This window comes from Lissotriton helveticus, chromosome 7 (genome assembly GCF_964261635.1).
Source record: "Lissotriton helveticus chromosome 7, aLisHel1.1, whole genome shotgun sequence".
NCBI classification, from domain to species: domain Eukaryota; kingdom Metazoa; phylum Chordata; class Amphibia; order Caudata; family Salamandridae; genus Lissotriton; species Lissotriton helveticus.
Window position 1 is genome coordinate 926,398,664 of NC_136068.1, and position 15,486 is coordinate 926,414,149.

Sequence of the window (15,486 nt, forward strand, 5' to 3'; positions counted from 1 at the left end):
AAACAGATGTTAATTACTTGTTAAGACACATGAGAGGGAAAGGGTCAACCTATCAGTCCTTTCGGTCACAGCAGGGGAGCAGGAAAATAATGGGGCATGTTGGGCCTCTAATAAGTAATCCTGCTCTCACACATCAGGAAACTGAAAATTCCTGCATAATTACTCAGTTGGGGAGTTCCAGCGCACCTTGAGTTCAAGTGTTTTAAGAAAGCCAAAGATAAGAGTCCTCAAAAACAGAAGGGAGAGCAACTATTGGTGAAGACATCTTCACCGGTCAACTAACAGACTATGACCTTATGTTTGAATATTTATCCTGATTTTCAGGGAGCCCAGCTAATATACCATGGTTTTCATTTTAGTTTTGGGACTCCGGCACAGGGTGTGGTTGGGGAGGCAACATGAAGGAACATACAGCCATTGCCTTCACATTTGGATGTGGCTAGGAGCAAGATTGAGAAGGAGAGTGTTTGGGGAGGTGGCTGGTCCATTTGGTGCCATTCAATTAGATGGCTTTGTCTGCTCTCTGCTGGCCGTGGTACCAAAAAAGCAGCCAGTGCAATTCTGCCTCAACCACACCTTCTCTGCACCTGAAGACATTCTGTTAATGATGTTATTGATCCTGCTTTATGCTCCTTGGGATACACTTGTTTGGGCCTGGCTATCACCATGTTCCAGCCTTTGGGAACAGGGGCTTCCTTGCTACAGCTCATATTGAATCTACGGGTAGACTTTTTCTAGTTCACCCTGATTATTTTCACTTGTTCGGCTTCCATATTAAGGAATAATTTAATTTTGACAAATCCATGCCTTTGAGCTCCAGAGTGTCCTGTTCCTATTTTGAGAAGACTAGTACTTTTCGTGAATGGATCATTCAAAAACTGTGTGGTTCCTCATTTTTGTCTGGATAACTTTCAGTTCCTGGGACCTCCTGCATCTGGGCATTATGGGCATTCCTGAGCTTAATTACCAATCAAGCCATCATGCAATATTGGGTGTCCACTGGAAAAAAGAGACCATTGGCCCCATCACAATCCTTATATTTCACTGGATTGATACACTACCATTGGTGTGTGCAATCTACTTTAAGTGTGCACCATGTAAGGTTGCATCAGCTTCAAGTGTTAGTTGTTCAGGCGCATTTTGCACTGCGCTTCATTCGCACTGGACACCATTTCTCCAAGTTCCATGTCTCAGGATATGTATGGCCTTAAATAAAGACATCACAGGATCAAGCTGTCAGAAGAATTAAAACATGATTTGAGGGTCTGGTCCATATTCCCTGATCCTTTTAGTGATTCTGTAGTATGGCCTGTCCCTAGGTCAAGTTGTGCTCTGAAGCAGTAGCTCGTCGTGCAAGCCAGCTCTGTCTCTGTTTTTCTCAAAAGCTACCTTGTCAGAGAAAGGGGGCTCGCTTAGTCTTGAATAATGCTCCTGGGAACACATGTTGCCCAGTAAAGGTCCTTGGTTAATATATCATTGTGTGCCTTTCTGGGTGGTGATTACCATGTATCTACATAACAATGGGTTTCCAATCTAGAGGTTCTGGTTCTCCAGAGACCTCAAAAGGGCTCTAGTGAAGGCTGGAATTGACCCAGCAAACTTTAACTGATACTTTAGCTGGCATTGGGGCCACCATTTCGGGTGCACTGTCCAGCTTGGAGCCCACGATTGTTCAGAGTATAGGCAGATGGAAGTCCAAGTTCTATAGGCACTATTTGCATTAGAATATGCCTTTTTCTCTTTTTGATGTCTCGGTATGATTTTTTTGAGCATGATACAAGATACATGATACATTTAGTAATGGTTTTCCCTTAATGTCACTATCCATTGTGCTTTACATGTCTTCTTTCTACACAATGTCTTCATGAGTGGACACTCTTGCAGGTTATGAGTTCAAGAAGTATACATTGACTGATATTTTCTGAGCCAGGAGAGAGATGCTGATTTCAGAATGAGGTGGTTTACCATGGATTGTCCTCACGTCAACAAGCTGACACTTGTTGTCAAAACAATTTAGGTAAGGGTACTTCCTTTGCCAGTCTTGGATTTCCTACACACTGGTGGCAATGATATGGCACAACATACATCTGGTTGATCTGTTGGTAGCTGAGCTGAACTGAATATTGCAGCATGTAATTCAGACCATCTGTGACATGGTCCCATATGATACTCAGACAGGTCTTGGGTGTGGGCCCTCTATTAAGGAGCTTAACGAGGAGTCTGTGAAGCACCTGAAGAGAAAAATTTTGAAGCCGCAGAAAATCTTAGGTCTATCCCTCACGTGTCTCATGGATATCAATTTCCTTCTCCCAAATGGGTGCAAGTTTTGACACAAGGTTGCGAACTCCATGTACACTCTCTGTTCTCGTTTTCAGCCCAAATATGGCACAGTTTTGGGGGAGGCTGGATAGTATGTGAAATCTACATTTGACACTACTGATCACCTTGGCATCTTCCAGATAATAAGTCACAGAATTGGCAGTTTCACTTGGTCCTCTAGGAAGAACGCTGTGGCGGCTGTTACTAAGCTTCCATTTAGATGGTTGTTCCATTTTAGTGTCTCTTTGGGGTTGGGGGATATGTGGTCTGTGACTGGGTTAGGCCCCAGTTGCCCAGCTCATCTCTCCAGCAGGTGTTAGGGGCCTCACTGGAGGTTCTTTGGGGGGCAGGGGGGTTTTACTCTGGCATGGATAACCGGTTTTGCATCTGAGTAGGCCTATTTTACAAATGTCGTTTTTTTCTAGGAACCTAAATTTAGGTGGACTTTCTCGCAGATCTATGTGAGGGTTTCTGGTTGGTTTGAAAGATTCAGAGAGAACATAAGGAGTCAGACTCCGAACACACAAATTGTAAATATACCTTGGTAGTGATTTCTGGTTTGGAATTTTCTTCTCTTGCATATTCTGCATTGAAATAAAATATAATGTAAAGGTTTGTAATTGTGTGTTGAAGAAGAATATTTATTTTTTCCTTGTTTTGATGATGTGTTTAGCCCTCTGCAATGTTCTTAGAAAGAAGGACGTTTTTCTCTAACCAAAAAGAATCTCTAGGTCTTGAGCTTGTTCCGAGTGTTTTGGTCAATTGTGTCACTCGCTGGAACCCCTCTAAAATGGCTATTGACCACTCTGGATGAGTTATGATCAGCAGATGAGGGTGAATTTCTTGGGGAGCCTGCAGTAATGAGAAAAGCTGATCAAGCTTCACAAGACCAACTCTTTCATCAAAAGGAGCTACAACTGTCTTTCTCAAGGAGGAAACAATAACTTCATGAATTTACCTTGGGTGTAGATTCAGCCTAGACATAAAAAGTTGAGAAATCCTCTCAGATTGGTTTGTATTAGTGTATATTGCATGAGTATGATTGGGCAAAATTCATTCTGACAAATAAATTGTGATCTAAAAAACTTGGGAGCTTTTGGGGTGTAGGTCTGGTCTGAGGAAAGCTGCAAGACCAGTCGTCAGGAACTGGATATGGCTGAAACATACTAACCATAGATGCTAGAGTGATTGGAACTCATGAGCATCACCTTACGTTTTTAACCTTGCCGAATGGACCCTTATTAAAGTCAGACTATATTCACCGTATAGACAATTTCATACTTTAGATCCTCAGCCATATCAGTGCTCCCTTGAAGGTCGAGGTTACAGCACTCCCTGATACATCATGTATCGGGGTGAACTCGAGGATGAAGCATGCCACTAGAAACACTAGTGACTGAGCGTTCCTTTACAAAAAGAAACATTTCTCTTGGGTGAGACCAGGGAGATTTTCTTATGAAATGTGGGGTTTAACTTTCTTTTGATATCGAATTGGACCTGGGACGGGGTAAACAACTCTTAACAAACCTCTCATCTCTCCTTCCTTTGATTTTGTATATTTACAAAGTACATCATAAGAGTAGACCGGCACAAACAAGCAATACACTGAAACATAGAAAAGATATAATTCTAAAATTGAAAATTTAAATGTTGTAGACCAGTGTTTCCCAAACTGTGGTCCGCGGACCCCCAGGGGTCCGTGACACATTCCCAGGGGGTCCATGGGCAGCAGTTTTAAAAGCCCAGAAAAGTTTCTTGTGTAATTAGCAGCTTTCCAGCAACAATAAAAGTGTCAACATAATGCCAGTGATTAATGTACCTGCTGGAGAGGGAGGCGAGTTGTGTTCAGTGGCAGCTTTGACTTAACTAATGTAGCACAGAGGGTTAATGTGCCTACTGCAAAGAACGTGTAACATGCATTTCAGAAAAGCAGTATTTTATGTGCATAGGTTCGTGGTTACTACTTTTGTCACAGATTATTTTGTTACTGTGCACTTCATAAGTGGCAATCGTAATCTAGCAGAGGGGCCTATAAACTGTCATCAAAGAGCTGCTTGCAAACTGCATGGTACCAGTTAGTAACTTATGTTTTTTCCCACTTATTCATTATCCTGATGCTGCTAAAAAGATTTATTTGGGCGAAAATACATTTTTAATGTTACTAGCCACTGTGTTATGTTCTGAATCCTGAGTTTGTGCTTTTCCAGACCAAGCACTGTTTAAAAATGCCTACCAGTATGAATGACATGTAATCCTTGTAGTCCCCTTTACCTTATGTAATATTTTATATACACACTGATTTACATGTATGATTCAATGTCTGTATATGTGTGTGATGTAAAGTGCTCTGACATCCTACAATGGTATAAGAGATGCTATAAAACAAATGAAATCCATGTGACAGAGGGGCTGTTCCTTCAATATAAAATACTAAGGGCCAGATGTACAATCCGTTTTTATATGCGCGAATGGGTTCGTGAACCCATTTGCGCATGCAAAAACCTATTGGGCCATGTACATAGCCTATTTCGCAAGTCGCAATTTGTTTGTGACTCGCTAAATAGGTTTTTCAACTTGCTATTTGGAAGGGTCATTCCCTTCCAAATAGCGAGTCTCAAAACCATGTACAAATGCTTTTCGGTCGCAAAACACTTGCAATTACCACCTACTTCAAGTAGATGGTAATGCAAATTATTTTTTAAGGGCAGGCAGAGGTCCCAGGGACCTCTGCCTGACCTTAAAAAATGAAACTAAAACGTTTCATTTTTTTTTTTTAAATGCATGGTAAACGGGCTGCATTTTTTAAAAACTGCTTTATTTAACCTCTACCGCGCTAGCGGGTTTTCCCGCTGTGCGCTGAAATTTGAAAATCGCGCGTAACGTGACAAAGCCAGCTCGTCATCCGCGTAGCACAGGTAACGCCCATGACGAGCTGGCTTTGTCATCAGCGCTGAAGGGGTTAAAAGCAGTCCCAGACATGGTGGCCTGCTGAGCCCAGCAGGCCACCATCCCTGGGAGGGCGGGCATTTCCAATGGGCTTGCAAATTGCGAGAGGCGCATTAATATTAATGAGCCCCGCAATTTGCGACCCCATTGGGAATCCCAAACAGTGTTAAACACACTGTTGTACATTTCATTTAGCGACTCGCAATTTGCCACTTGCATTGTGTCGCCAATTGCTAGGTGCTAAATGAAATGGTCGTACATCTGGCCCCAAAATCCTTAGAACTTTGAGTATTTGCTTTGTGTGAACACGTATGTTTTTGTTTTTTTATTACTGTTTTAATATTTGAAATTTAACTCATACAAATTGCTTGGGGGTCCCCGGCTTCCAGTGGTGACTCAATGGGGGTCCTCAGGAGTCAAAAGTTTGGGAACCACTGTTGTAGACTATATAAAAGTAAGAAACCCCCGACAGAGTAAATCTTCCTTGGCTTCTAATAAATGTATAGCCCCAGATAGGTAGTAGAGCAGTACATTTAAGAGATGTTTTGTGGGACAGGGATACAGCTCTTTGTTAATATGTGTGGAAAGACCACCAAAATGACCAGGTTGAAATTTACAAGGGATACTAGAACCAACTAATGTGCCATGCTGTTCAACACTGAACAATTAGTGCATCATCGGAAAGGGAACTCCAGGGAAACATCACTATATGCTGGCCTATATACAGGCATGCTCAGCAACCTTTATGAATGGGCAGTTGGAGCTAGTCAGTGTGTGCAGAGTGGAAAAACTGATGTGCTCCCTGCATGTTGTGGGAAACTTTGCAGGTGCACACTTACAGGGTCATTAAAGGGTTGGCAGGGTGGCAACCCTGTTGCATACTTCTGCTGCTCCTAGTCCACTAAACCTATGTCTCCTTGACTCATTTGGAGGTGAAGGAGCTGCTGATTTTCTGATGATGGACTTAAAAAAACCACTTGAATGTATTTGGTCGGCCCTCGTAGCATGATTCACACAATCATTAGTTCAATAATAATCAGCAACTAGACATACCATAAATGTCCAAATTGGAGAACACATAATAATGATCCTATACAAAAATTAAATACCTAAATGCTAACTTGTCATGAACATAGAAGACACACTTCGGCACTGCTGTATTATCGAGGTGCCGATAAGAAAATAACTACAGTAGTACTAATGAATCATAATAGAGTTTAATATCTTTTCTACATTCATTGTTGCGTATATATGTAATGTTTTTGAACTGAAATACTTTCTCTACTCTTGTTCAGACTGTACTAAGAATAGTAAAAGTATCCTCCTGGAGGGAGTGGCCTGGAGGGTGTTCCACCCAAACACACATGAATACTAATTTTTCTCCCGCGCACATGAAGCTTATGCTAAACTAGATTACCTACTTGGGATGAAAGATATTTACAAACTAATCTCTGAAACAGAGATACTCCCAGCTGTAGTGTCAGATTACGCAGCGGTATCACTCACAATAAAGCTTTCCCCGATGGAACATCCTGCATGGACATGGTGGATAAGAGAAAGAAAACTGTGGCACCCAGAAGTGGTGAAACAGATACACCAGGCCATAACCAATTATCTAGAACTAAATAACATCCTAGAGGTCTCTATTGCTACGCTAAGGGAAGCTTTAAAAATGGTTACAAGAGGGGAACTCATTGCTATATCAGGCGCAGATAATAAACTGTGAAAAGGAAAAAGAGACCATCTATCAGGTGAAAGAACTGGAGTGCATCCATCAGCACACTGGCGCGCCAAGAGTTTGGCGTCAACTGATGGCTCTATGCTCACAATTAGCTAGCATAGATCTTACAAGGCTGAATATACGGCTCTCCACCTCTGTCACTCCTTTTATGTCACAGGGGATAAGAGCGGCCGCCTCTTGGACAATAGACTACGTGTTCAACAACAAGCAGCAGCTGGAGTGTACTCACTCCATACCTCAGACAACAGGATATACTGATGACAAATAATAGCAGATGCATTCAGGGATTTGTACTCAGAGCTATTCAATGGGGAACATCTTGACCCCGCTGACTGTGCCACGTATCTTCACAAAGCACACACGGCCCACCTCTCCCTGACCAGGCGACTGCACTGGAGGACAACATTCGCTTGGAGAAAGTAATTTCGGCCTTGCCCTGACAGAAAAATTTGAAATCCCCTGACTCAGATGGGTGCCCAGTCAGCTTCTATAAAACATTCTGTCATACTCTTGCCCCCATACTGACTGGATTGATTCGCTGTCACCCCTGGATGCATCCCCGCTTCGATGTTGACCGCCTCTGTAGTAGTCATCTCTAAACCTGGCAAAGACAAACAACAGTGCAGCTCATATCAACCAATCTCTCTCTTAAACATAGAGATTAAGTTATTCACCAGCATTTTAGCCAGTAGATTAAGCCCTCATATTACAGCTATCATTGACCCGGATTAAACAGGATTAATTCTCCAGAGACAAACTCGAGACAACACTAAACGCATACTACATATTATAGAGAAAGCTACGAGATCTATGGGAGAGATTTTGATTCTGGCAATTGACACCGAAAAGCCCTTTGTTAGAATCCATTGGCCTTTTCTGGAGCAGGTTTGGGTCCACTTTGGATTTGGAGAGAAATTCCGGACGTTGGTGCTGAATTATTATAGGCAACCTTTGGCGAGAGTTAGAGTGAATGCCCAAGTTTCCACTCCTTTCATATCAGCAGAGGCACATGACAGGGGTGCTCATTGTCTCCTCTGTTATTTGACTCTATATGGAGCCCTTAGCTCAAAAAGTTTCTGATAACTCCAAGATCACTGGGACTATTTTCGGTGGAGAACAGCATACCATATTAGTTGATGATGTGCTTGTGACTCTTGACAAATCTGCCACAGCCCTCCCGGCCTTTTTGACTGAATTAGAGACTCAGTCCCTGCTCTTAATCTGTCGTTGTCCTCTGCCCTGGTGTCGCATTTTACGGCACAATAACCTATACAGTGGTCAAAGGTGGTTGCTCCCTGTTCTGGAATTCAACTGGCCTCTTCCACTCAGATAATCTCCACACTCACTTACCTTACACTTTACAGACAAATTAAAACTTTTTTATCCCGCTGCAAGTATTGTCAGATGTCATGGCTTGGGAGAATAACAACTCTTAAAATTATTATTCTATCTAAAGTTCTCTGCATCTTTTAAATGCTCCCTCTGACACCCCGAGAGGGATAATATCTAAATTGCAAGCACAATTGCATAAGTTTGTTTGGTGAGGGAAGAGACCATGTATGAGAAAAGGGCTTAGCTACCTCTCGCCTCATGCTGGAGGCTTTGGTATTCTGAACCTCCAATTATCTTATCAAGCAGGTCAATTACGTTATTTATTTGAATGGAACAGGGGCGAATCTGAAAGACACTGGTTGTTCCCGGATAGATCAGTGGGGGGTTCCTCTTTGTGGAAAACACATTTTTTTAATGAAATGCACATCCACAAAAGCCCATACTTTCCCCCATCACGAAAGTGACCATGGAAGTCTGGGATCAGACCAGTATCAAATGTGACCTTACATCCTTCCCCTCTCCTTTGATACTGTTGTTTGGCAACCCAGACTCATTTCTTGGTTTGGGCCCAGGAACATTTGCCAAAAAGCATCAGACAGGCTGTTACTCAGAGGCCCACATGATTGATGAAGAGGTTGTGATTACATTTAATAAATTACGCTCAGTCTTTGCGGTTCCAGGGACTGAACGCTTACCTTACTTGCAGCTGCATCATTGACTATTGCACCCAGACAACAGATCTGATCCTCAGAGACACCTCACTCCCTACCCTATGAGAAATGGATGATCCGTAAGACTTCCGTCAAACTGCTTATTTTTTAATTATATGCCCTCTTGAACAAGCCCACTAGGCATGTGTTTAAGTCAAGTCAAAATCGATGGGCAGCAGAAATTGGTAGGCAGTTGACCTCAAAGGAATGGGAGAGATAAATTATAGAGCAAGGCACACAGCATGTAATACAGCCCTTACAGAAACACTCACTAAAGTGGTTACCTATTGGTACTTCACTTCAGTACGCTTACACAGAGCCAAGCCAGAGCAAAGATCAGACTGCTGGCAGGGGTGTGGAGCCAGGGCTACTTTGGTACACCTACTATGGGACTGCCCTTAAAATCTAAATTACTGGACTCAAGTAATCGATGATATCGACTTGCATATTGACACACAACTTCTCAGATTTCCCTCTTATTGCTACTGGCTCTATCTAATCCACATACTTCTCCATTAAAATCTAGGCGAGGGAGACCAATAGAATTGGCTTTGGGTGCAACTGTTCAGAACATTCTCGTACAGTGGGGGTCGACACATATACACATTGATGGAGATGGCTCCATCAATTTTGGAACATATTTGTCATGGAAAAGATCACATTATTTCTTGCCAATCAAGGTGCATACTTTGGAGAACTATGGCATCCCTACCTGGTTCTCTGCTTGAAAGACTTCCGGTAATTAACTTGTCCTAAATATCTCAGCATACTTTGCTTGCCTGAGTTTGTCCCTACTACCCAATCAAGATATGGCTCTTAGTGGTATGTATTGTGTTGTTAACTTATTTTCACTAGGAGTAATATGCTGAGTTGAGTACGTTTGGGGTGGCTGCGGGGGACACGGGTGTGAGAATCACTTTATTTGTTATAATTTAATGCCACGGACCTCATAACTCCACATTGAGCTATGCATTGCAACGCTCCTGTATTACATTATCTGGCAATTTTGAATAAAGAGATTTGAAGCATTTAGGTAACCTCTTTGCAATTCAGCACTTTACCTACTGCTCAGCTATTTGGAGTGGGAATAGTAACTCTCACCCCTCAGAAACCCAAAGCCTTTCCCTACTCTTTCACAGATTAGAGTGGGAATAGTACATTTTACTCCTCTAAAGTCCAACAGCATCCCTACTGTTGCACTGTTTGGAGTAGGAATAGAAAAGGTTATCCATCTGAAATCCAAAGCTTTCCCTTCTGTTGCAAAGACAGTGTGGGAATAATAAATTCTATTTCCTCAAAGTATCCCTACTCTTATGCTATTTGGAGTGAGAATAGTAAATTTCACTCCTTCAATATCCAACACTTTCCCTCCTGTTGCACATACTGGAGTCGGGAATAGTAAATTGTACCCCTCTGAAAATGGGGTTATTGGCTGAGAGGGATAAAAACCCTACTTAAGCAACAATCACAATCCCGGCACAAAAGCATTCAGGCTTAACTCAGAGGCAATGCATCACACAAACAGTAATAAAGTGAGAACACAAGACAAGTCCCAAACCAATTTAGAAAAAATTGTGTACAATTCAATAAAGAAAATGATAACACAATGACATAAATCCAATCAGTAGAATCAGAGATATGCATTTTCAAAGTTTTTAGATAAGTACAGTGCCTAAAAGCACAAAGCACAACTCACGGTCATCTGGAAGTGGTAGACCAGGGGAAAGTCACAAGTTCAGGCCAACCACAATGAAGCGTGAAGCGCATACAGGTATCAGGTTAATCCAGCTGAAAATGTACCTTTGCAAAGTACGGCATGAAGGCAGTAGGGCAGTCCTTCCAGCAACACGGCACTCATTCTTCTGAGTCTTCCACAGGTCCAGAAGTAATCTAATGAGTAGCTCAAGAAGTCCAATATTTATACGTGATGCCAGTCTTTGAAGTGGTGGGACTCCCTATATTACCCCCGCATCAGGATCTGGAAAGGTTTTCCCTCTCTTTGACAAAGCTCCATGTAGTCTTGTGTTACAAAGAACTGATGGCACTTAATTTACAGACCCTGGGTATATGTAGTACCATTGACTAAGGACTTACAGGTGAATTAAATGTGCCAGATAGGCGTAGACCAATTGTTCCTTGTTTTAGGGAGAGAACACAACCCCATTAGCACTGGTTAGTAAGGGTAAAGTGTTTTAAACACTACAGCCAACAAAAATAAATTCAGCAAAATAGGAGGGGGTCAAGGCAAGAAGTATGAAGATTATCACAATGGGTGTCACTTCTAACACCATCCCATTCCCCTATTATCCCTCCTCTGAGTCAAAACCAAAAATTGCCCATCACTGTTTGAAACCAGTGTGTGAAAGTAAAGTTAGAAGAACTTTAAGTGCTTAAAGTGTTGAAGTACACCACACTAGGGGGCATATTTACAAGCCCTTAGCGCCTCTACAACGTCACTTTTCACGACTTTGTGGTGGGGATAGGGGCTTTGCCATATTTACAAGCCAGCGTTAAGCCACTTAAAGTGGCTTAACACCTTCTTGTAAATAAGGCACCCTTTCACGCTATGCTTAGCGTGAAAGGGGAGGGGAATGGTTGTTGTGGTGGGTGTTCCGCTGCAACACCCATTGATTTTGATGCTGCCCCATATTTACAAGGGTGGAGTAAATAGGGTCAGCGCCAAAATTGACTTACCTGGCGAAACGAGAAGAAATATTTAATTTCTCCTAGTTTTTGATGTGTTGTGCAGCACACATGGAAGCAACAAAACACCATTGATTGTTTATGTGCATGAAGGTGTCCAATCCTGCTCATAAACAATCATTAAAAAATGAAGTTTTGCAACTTCTGTGTGTGCTGCATTAAGCAGCACACATAGAAGTTACAAAACACAATTTAAAGATTGTTTATGTGCAAGAAGGGACACCTTCCTGCACATAAACAATCTTCCCCTGCAACACAAACATCCTAGCACTATGGTGCAAGGGTGCCTGTGTTGGCGCTAGGCAGCTAAATCTAGCACCAGAGCAGGAGGAAACACAGGTCTGCACCATATTGCTGTAAATGTGGTGCAGCCCTGTGTTTCAGAAGGGACGAAGGGCGGCATTAAGCCAAGAAAGCTAACGCCACACTCCGCCACTTCTATTGTAAATATGCCCCTTGATAGCGAATCCCATCCACCATCAACTACAACCGGAAAAGGTTCAAGGTACGAAAGTAATGTGTTTCCTAATACTATGCAGTGAATAGATATTTGGTGCATTGACGTACGTCGTTCCCTTTTCAGTGCCAACGTAGCCATATTAGAATGTTCAAGGGACAGAGGTCAAACATAGGTCCAGGTAGGCCAGATCCATCCCAGGTGTTGAGAATGCCCTTAATAAGTACAAACATGCAAGAAATCTAAGTGGAACTCATTTACGTAGTGATTAATCTAAACATCAGGCCTGGATGCGGCACTTGAGGGACCTAAATTGAATATGCCTGTTCTTGGGCCAATATGGTATAGTATTGCCGTATCGTAGCATTGACACGGCTTCGAGACCGAGGACTTTACTCATTCCAAGCTGCTTCCTATATGTTTGCTTACCGCCATTGGCTATCTAATGACGACCTTATGGGACCTTAGACAGATTTTTCCTCAAAAACTCAACGCAAACATCTGGGTAAATAAAAGCGCACTTGGGAACACTGAATTGTATGCATACCACCCCATATTAGCACGTTCATATCCTTCTTATGTGTTTCCAGTGTGAGTCACATCTTAAATCCTGCCTTTGGGCCTCGTCTTTCTTTCATTTAGGGCAGATTCAAATTCCTTGGGATTACAGGCACATTGAAACAAGAAATATGGAAACACCCCCTGCTGAAACGAGTCCCTGGAAATCGTTTCTGAACAGCACTGAGTTTTTGCTTATTTATTTATCTGAACCGAAATAGAATGAATGTTTATCCGGCTGTCTAAGATGTAATCCCCTTCTGTGGTAATTAAAAAAATCAGTATTACAAGGAAAACGGTGTGCAGTGAAATGTAATCAATTCTGTAGGAGCTTAGCCATCTGTTAAAGGTTAAGGCTGAGCACGGCTTGTGATGGCGGGATATCCGTGCAGGGGATTAGGATTTCGATGTTCGCTGGACCCTTTAATCTACTGCGATGATGAAGCAAACATCTGTGGGAAAATATCACTGGCATCGCAGGCGGCTCCTCTGGGGCCAGTGATTTATCTTACTTAACGGCATAAACTTCGAGAGCATTGCAAAACGATTTACATTCACCAGTCCCGGGCCAATACAGCGCTGCCTGCCAGCGCCAGTGATAAACCGAGGGATAAGGGCTGGCTCACTTCCGCGTTGAGTCGTTGACCCATGACCCGGAAACCGTTCACTCTTGCCAGCCACATGTCTATGGGTGAGACCCCCTCACTCAAAAACATGAATGACGTGGCGTTGTTTGTTCTATGCCCTCCCGAAATAACTATCCCTTAGATGCCTACCTTTCTCCCGTAGATTAATTTGCCTTTAAATCTGTCCATTCATCCAGAAAAAACGTTTGTTTCTCATCTGTTTTGAGTGTTCACTCATTTGTCAAATAATTCCTCCACCCATCCATTTTACACAAATCTATCCATTATTATATTAATCTATCACCCAAATGAATGCCAATCTTTCATCCTGCTTACAACTATCCATCTACTCATATATAAAGCCATTCATCTACTCGTCCATCATCTTTTCATCTTCCTATTCTTTCCTCCATGGGGTGCACACACCAACTGTCCCATCCATCCATGAATATATTCATCGTGGGTTCTTTCCATACCCCTCCATTCTTTCACTCATAGTCATTTATTGATCCTCCACTCAACAGCCCATTCATTCACTAATCATTCATCCATCCACCCACTACTCACCCATCCATCAATATATACATATATCTGTCACCTGACCATCCATTCACTCATAATCTATACATCTTCAACTTACCTGTACACATGTACATCCATGTATCCATCTGGTCCCTCCATGTACATCATCAAACCACCTGTACATCTGTATATCCATTCAGTCATCATGCACCCAATAATCCACCCACCCGCCATCTACCGGGGCAAAATCCTCCATCCATCTATGGTTCCATCCAATCCATAAACTTATCTTTTCATCCCTTACTGTCTATCCTTCCACTCACCATTCATCAATTGATCCCCCTGCTCATCACCAGTCCATCCAATCACTCATCATTCACCCACGAGACACTCATTCATACATCTGCCCATCCACCCACTCATGCACCCACCCATCCATTCACTTAGAATGTATACATCTTCAACCTACTTATAAATCTGTACATTCATTCACTCATTGTCCACTTATTAATCTACCAGCATCAAGACAATGCAGTCAATACTCTTATCATCACCGGTCCATCCCTTACCTATGCCTGCATCGACTCATCTGTCAATCCCCTCACTCATCACCAGTCTATCCTTTCACTCACCATTCATCAATTGATCACACTGCTCATCACCAGTCCATCCATTCATTCATCATTCACCCATCCATCCACCCACCACACACTCATTCATACATTTTTCCATCCACCCACTCAGTCACCCACCCATCCATTCACTTAGAATGTATACATCTTCAACCTACTTATAAATCTGTACATTCATTCACTCATCGTCCACTTATTAATCTACCAGAATCAAGACAATGCAGTCAGTACACTTATCATTACCGGTCCATCCCTTACCTATGCCTGCATCGACTCATCTGTCAATCCCCTCACTCATCACCAGTCTATCCTTTCTCTCACCATTCATCAATTGATCACACTGCTCATCACCAGTCCATCCATTCATTCATCATTCACCCATCCACCCACCACACACTCATTCATACATTTGCCCATCCACCCACTCATTCACCCACCCATCCATTCACTTAGAATGTATACATCTTCAACCTACTTATAAATCTGTACATTCATTCACTCATCATCCACTTATTAATCTACCAGCATCAAGACAATTCAGGCAGTACTCTTATCATCACTGGTCCATAACCTTACATATGCCTCCATCGACTCATCTGTCAATCCCCTCACTCATCGCCAGTCTATCCATTCACTCATCATTCATCCATCAGATGGATGTCATCATCCATCTATCCACTCAGCGATCAATCTATCCATCCACCCATTCATTCACTCATCCATCTACTTGTAATCTATACATCATCATCCCACCCATCAACTGTACGTTTGTTCATCATCACCTATTCATTAACCCTAACACTTGTCATCAATCCATCCAACCAATCAACATCCATATAAACATCTACCGTTCAACCATCGACCATCTTCTTGGCCATCCTTTCTTCCACTCTTCCTTCCGACCTTTGTGTTTACCTTACTTGCTATTTCTTAAATCACT

The 15,486-nt window shown here is 42.4% G+C and overlaps 1 long non-coding RNA gene across 1 annotated transcript in view; it reads left to right on the top strand.

The window, feature by feature from the left end:
- LOC144767138 (uncharacterized) overlaps positions 1–12,950 on the top strand; it is a 342,956-nt gene extending 330,006 nt beyond the window's left edge. Inside the window, exon 3 of the long non-coding RNA XR_013598075.1 lies at positions 12,851–12,950. This is a non-coding gene — a long non-coding RNA (uncharacterized LOC144767138). The remainder of the gene's footprint in view (positions 1–12,850) is intronic.
- Positions 12,951–15,486: the final 2,536 nt, after the last annotated feature.